The 6,034-nt window shown below is 43.7% G+C and overlaps 1 non-coding gene across 1 annotated transcript; it reads right to left on the bottom strand.

The window, feature by feature from the left end:
* On the bottom strand, window positions 1–107 carry LOC136455738 (small nucleolar RNA R71). The gene has a single exon (XR_010759211.1). It is a non-coding gene; the product is annotated as a small nucleolar RNA R71 (small nucleolar RNA).
* Window positions 108–6,034: the final 5,927 nt, after the last annotated feature.

Below are 6,034 nucleotides of genomic sequence, written 5' to 3'. Positions count from 1 at the left end.
GCCTTAAGAGAAAAAATTTCCAACTTCCAACAGTAGAAAGGAGAAACCATTCCAGAAGCATGGGAACATTTTCAAGAATACATTTTAGATTGTCCTCATCATGGGATGGAAGATTGGTTGCTCATGCAAGGCTTCTACCATGGATTAATTTAGAAAACTCATGAACAACTTGACGCAACTGTTGGAGGAGCATTTATGTCACTCACCCTTGGAAAAGCTGAAACTCTCATGGAAAATATAGCCTCTAATCAAAGTTGGTCTCAATGCAATATTCAAGCATGTAATAAGAGTGAAGAAGTACCAAAAGAGGTGTGTGCACTTTCAACTAAGATGGACGTACTATTGAAATAGCTCGAACAGCGAGCCAATTATAAGAAAGATTGTCAGGCCATTCAAGATGCTTATAATTCCCAAAACATATGTGGAGAATATTTAGGGGTTGATTTCCCTGAATCTTAAGAGGATGTAAGCATTGTCATCAACAATTCTATTCCACAACAACAAAGGCAAAACAACAGTCAAATTACCAAGGTAAGTACCCAGGTAATTACTATAATTCTTCTAATAAAAAACAACCATCCTTGAGAGACCTGATCTTAGAGAAAGCTAAGATTAATGAGAATATTTCTAAAAGGCTTGCTTTTAATGATAAGGTCCTAGAAAACATAAATACTAAAATGGATAGTTTTTCTTCTGCCATAGAAGACCAACTTAGCTATAATAAAAACATAGAATCATAATTAGCCCAGTTGGCCGCTGCTTCTGCCTTTTGCCACTAACCTTGAAAAGGTCAACGCCATAACTACAAGAGGTGGCAAGTCTACTCGTGATCCACCGTATCTGACAAGGACGAGTAAGACACCAGTAGCAATACAAGAAGAAGAAAAAGAAGCCGAAGAATCTAGACCACAAGAATAGGAGATGATGTAAGATTTTCATGACACCAGCCTCCTACCGTTTCCACGTAGAAATCAAAAGGCTAAAATGGATGAGTAGTTTGATAAGTTTGTAGAGGTAATTCAAAAGTTATATACCAATATCCCTCTACTACATGCCATATATGTACCTATGTATGTGAAGTACCTCAAAGACATTCTAAATAACAAAAGACCACTGCCCACCACTAAAGTAATCAAGTTAACATAGGAGTGTAGTGCAGCTATCCTGAACACATCACCTGTGAAGAAGAAGGATCCAAGATGTCCCACTATCGATTGTTCGATCGAAACCAAAATTTTGAGAATGCGCTATGTGACCTAGGCGCTAGCGTCAGTGTCATGCCCAAGATGGTCTTTGACAAGCTCAACTATTCAACACTCACGCCAACATCGATGTGCCTACAACTAGCCGACCAATCGGTTCGCTACCCTGTAGGAATCGCCGAAAATATTCCGGTAAAAATAAGAAACTTCTTTGTTCCAATAGATTTTGTAGTACTTGACATGCAGGAAGACATGAAGACACCCCTCATACTTGGGAGGCCATTCCTGAGCACTACAAATGCACAGAGCTGGAGAAATCTGATTCCACATCAATGGGAAGGAACAACAATTCGCCTTCAAGCCAAGACTGGAACAATGCTCTCAATTGGATTGTCAAGAGAAGCAGGTGCAACTATCAAGGTCTCCATCTCCGGGACCGACTGATGCACCCGAAGAATGAAGGACTTCTCCCATCAAGTCTGATTCGGTGGACTTAAAATTTCGAACCCTCGCCGTGAGGTAAAATCGGTAGTTATCCATATTTACTTTTTCGATTGCATTATTACTGTGGCATTTTTACTTTTCATCATTGCATCGGAAAATATTTTCAAGCCCCACGTAAATAATTTTTACAGTGTGCAAAAACCTGTAAGAAAGATATACCAGTGGAGGCGTAAAAATTTAAAAATACCATCAACGCATACTTATATTTCATAATATCATTTTGCATTGCATATATATACATGTGTATACAGTAGAAATATAGGAAACCAGGACCCACAAGAGACACCGGAGACCCACTCAACTACCACCAAGCACCATGCACTGAATTTTCAGATCGTATCCACCAAAAGCAAAGAGATATTGCTTAAGCACGAAGCATTGCACCATCTGGAGAGCCAACTCAAGTGGGCCCAAGGGGGGCAGCAGGCCCCACCACTAGGTCGGCTGGCCTGCTGCTGCGCCGCCTATAAAAGGGCACCATTCCTAATTGTTTATTCATCCACACACACTCACAATCTAGCATCTAAGTTCAAAATTCCAAACTCCAAGTTCGTAGTTTAGAAAGCCACTTAGAATGAAGTATTGTTGGAATTAGGAAGAGTGAGAAAGATTAAGCATAGAAGTGCTGCCAAAATTAGTAAGAAAAATTAAAGAGATTAAGGGTACAAGTTTTGTCCAAATTCTGATTAGAAAAATCATTAGGCAATCAAGAACGACTAACCCTCGGACGACTGACTTTTGGACGGTTAACCGCTGATATTTTATTTTCTAACTCATTCCATGAGTTTTGTTGTTTGTTGATTTTTGCAGGAAGATGAGCAAGCTATTGGGCAAGCTCGAGCGTGCAGGATCGTCCCGTTCTACAAGAAGCTCTTCTTCCAGGGCTGAGCACCGACATGCAAATCTACGTTCCATCCTCCACTGTCGGAGCGCCGCCTTCGATCGTCATCAACTAAGAGGAACATTCTGCTAGAGGAGAAGCACCTCAAGTTGCGGAACAAGATAGAGAAAGATGCCTTCAAGCAGTTGAAAATCTGAAGGTTCATTCGTAATTCTGCCTATGATCCAGCCATTCAGCACGCCACAGGTATGGATGTTGAATTTGACTTTATATTTAGAGCTGTTGGATGGGAAAATGTTTGGAATATTCATGAGCAAGGGTCTAAACTCTTAACGGCGGAATTTCTATGCACTTTGCAAATCACTGACACTGAAGTTAAATTTAGACTCTTTGGGAAAGAATATTCTATCCCCTGGAAGGAGTTTAGTTTGCTTCTAGGTTTTAATGCACAATGCGTAGTTGACATAGACTCTGCTCTGCAAGATTTTGATAAGATGAAATTCTGGAAAGTAATTTCCAGAAAACCTCACATTTACCATTCTCGTACTAATGATATCCATCACCCTACACTGCAGTTTATGCACAAGTGGATAGGATTTTCTTTGTTTCCCAGACCTGACTTTCGCACCGTAAGGGTAGATGATCTTAAGTTACTTTATGCTAGGGTGAAGAGGAGGAAAGTTTCACCTGTTAAATTTATGATGAATCAATGGAAGGAAGTTTTCGAGCTCAAGGGTGATGTTGAGTGTATCTCTTTGATCACTCACATTGCCTAGAATTTGGGTCCGTTCTTTTCCCTTCTTTGCGGGGTACCCGGGGACTATGTCCCACAGCAACATGCGTTTTTCACCATTCTTCCATACAAGGCAGTGCAAGCAGGGGATGGACAGGCGGAGGGTAGCACTATTGCGGCCCCTTCTGGAGGTGAGTGGAGGGGGTGGCGGGGACAGGCCGCCAGCGAGCTTTGGCTAGGATGCAGGCTGCCGCCGTCGCAGGTGGGAGGAAGGGAAGGCGGGGACAGGCCAGCAGGCAGCGGGCTCTGGCCGGGAGGAAAGGACAGGCCGCAGGCACAGGTGGCTGCCGACGAACTCTGGCCGAGTGGGGTTGGGAAGAAGGGGCCGACAGATAGCTTTGGTTGGGCAGGGGACGGGAAGAAGGGGCCGGTGGCGGGCTGAGGCGCTGCGAGGGACGCGCGGGGAATGAAGAGCGGATGAGGATTTGTTTTAAGGGAGCATGTCCAGACGGGAGTCACGGGACGGACGTCCTCGTCGTATCATTATCGGAAAAAAGATGAGCAAAATTATAGAGAGTGTACAGAACTTTGCACAACTACCAGTTCTCGATTGCTCCTACAGTTTGTAATGTCACAACATTATTTTTGGTCACATAAACAAGAACACGGATTCGATAGACTCGTAAACGTGATTCCACGCCAAATGCACTGGACGAGCAATATATGTATACAGTTATGAAGCACCGTCTGGCAGCAGTTGTCTAGTAGGCGAGGTAAGTGGGGAAGAAAGAAGCCGAAGGAAGAAGAGGAAGAAAGGTTCTGTTCTAAATTATAACCTATTTTGACTTTTGCACATACAGCGATTTTATATGTATCTAGATATAGTGTTTATCTAAATATTTAATAAAAATATATAGAAAAATTAAAACGTCTTATAATTTAAAATATGAGTAATAAACAGTGACCACTAGATAATTATCTAGCGGTTGACCACCGTGTAGCCTGCCCCCTGAAAAGACCTCTCTCGTGTATGCGGGATAACGAACTCGGAGAAAATCGATCTCTGTTTTTTTTTTTACTTTCTAACTTTTGGCTCCTGTTACAAACTAACGCATGGATATTTTTTTTTTGCGACGCAGACGCTCAACACTTACACACACTCATCTCTCTGAACATAAGTACACAGACTCTACCTCTATGAGCATCTCCGAAAGATTTATATATATATGCATGGTAATGAAAATCTAAGCTACTCTCTCTGTCCTAAATTATCTATCGGTTTTGGTTTCCGTGCCACAAGTTTAACTCCATTCGTACAAAATACGTGCAACATTTATATTTCTAAATAAATTTATTAAAAAACTAGATTCAAAGATCTTTCATACGATACTAATTATATCATAAATATTAATATTTTAATATATATTTTATTAAAGTTATTTCTCGAAAAATAAAAACGATAAATATTTTGAGACGAAGCGACTAGCTAAATAAGCTGATGGATGATCTCTGCTAGCTAGGTGTAGGCGCGAACAAGGCAGACCCAGAGCGCAATGACAGCAGTGAAGAGAACAGCGAAGACGAGAGCCAGGACGACGCACATCCAGGTGTGGCCACCAACGCATGCCGCCAGGATGACGATCCACCACAGTGGTACGCCGACGCAGCCCACGCCGACATTGACGATAGCGTCCCGCAGGGCGACGGGCGCGCGGGGCAGGAATAGGGACATGAAAAAGAACAGCTCCATCACCAGCGCCATGTAGACGCCCCACGCGACGACGGCGGGCGGCCGCCACGGCGCGCTTCTGGGGAAGATGTGGTCGTTCCTGTGGAAATCGTAGGCCAGGAACGAGGCGACGCCGATGCAGAGAGGCAGCATGTAGACGGCACAGAACCAGAACCCGGCGCGGCGCATCCCCGGCTTCCTGTTCGCCTCCTCGATCGTCAGTGCCGGCGGCGACGACGAGGACGCCGCCATTATCCACTGAAACGCACGGGGAAAAAATAATCTGCTTGTTCCTCTTCTCCTCCTCGTCGACCTGCGGCTTCAACTTCATCGTCGCTTCTTCTTCGATCGATGATGCCCGCCGGCCCTGCTGCTGCCACGGCTAGTCGTCCACCGTACGTGTTGTCGTGTACTCAGATGCTGTAGATCAGATGGATCCTAGTCCTAGTCCTAGCTAATATATAATTGGCCTCTGCTCCGCTCTTTATATACGGAGTAGTAGCTTGCTTCTCCTTCCTTCATCGATCGGCACACGATCGAATAAAAGGCAATTAATCTTCTCGATCAAAATGTCGAACATTTGCTACCCGCAAAATGCCATATATATAACAATCAATTCCTATCCACGGAACGCCATATAAACAAAACTATCTGTATTTCTATATATACTCTTGTCTTGGTAAAAGATGCGGATCACTAGGGATCCATCACCAAGCAGAAAAGGAAAATGCTCCATTTACTAGAGAAAGGATCCGTGCAACATCACGACCAGCAATAGGAAGTCCAACAATCATTGCAACATCCTGTAGTGTGATTGTGACCTCACCACAGGGCATGTGAAAGGTGTGAGTCTCGGGTCTCCACCTATCAAATAGTGCAGAGACAAGTGCAGGATCAATGGAGGGCAGTCCAGCCTTACAGAAGTTCACCAGCCACATTAGCCCACTGGCCTAAGGTAACATTCATACCTTTTGTCAAACCAAAGAGGCTCACGAGTACGAGGATTGAGCTCAGTTAGATTCTGT

Source organism: Miscanthus floridulus, chromosome 5, assembly GCF_019320115.1.
Source record: "Miscanthus floridulus cultivar M001 chromosome 5, ASM1932011v1, whole genome shotgun sequence".
NCBI lineage: Eukaryota > Viridiplantae > Streptophyta > Magnoliopsida > Poales > Poaceae > Miscanthus > Miscanthus floridulus.
The sequence above is the reverse complement of the archived record's forward strand: the minus strand, read 5'-3'. Positions and strand labels throughout refer to the sequence as shown.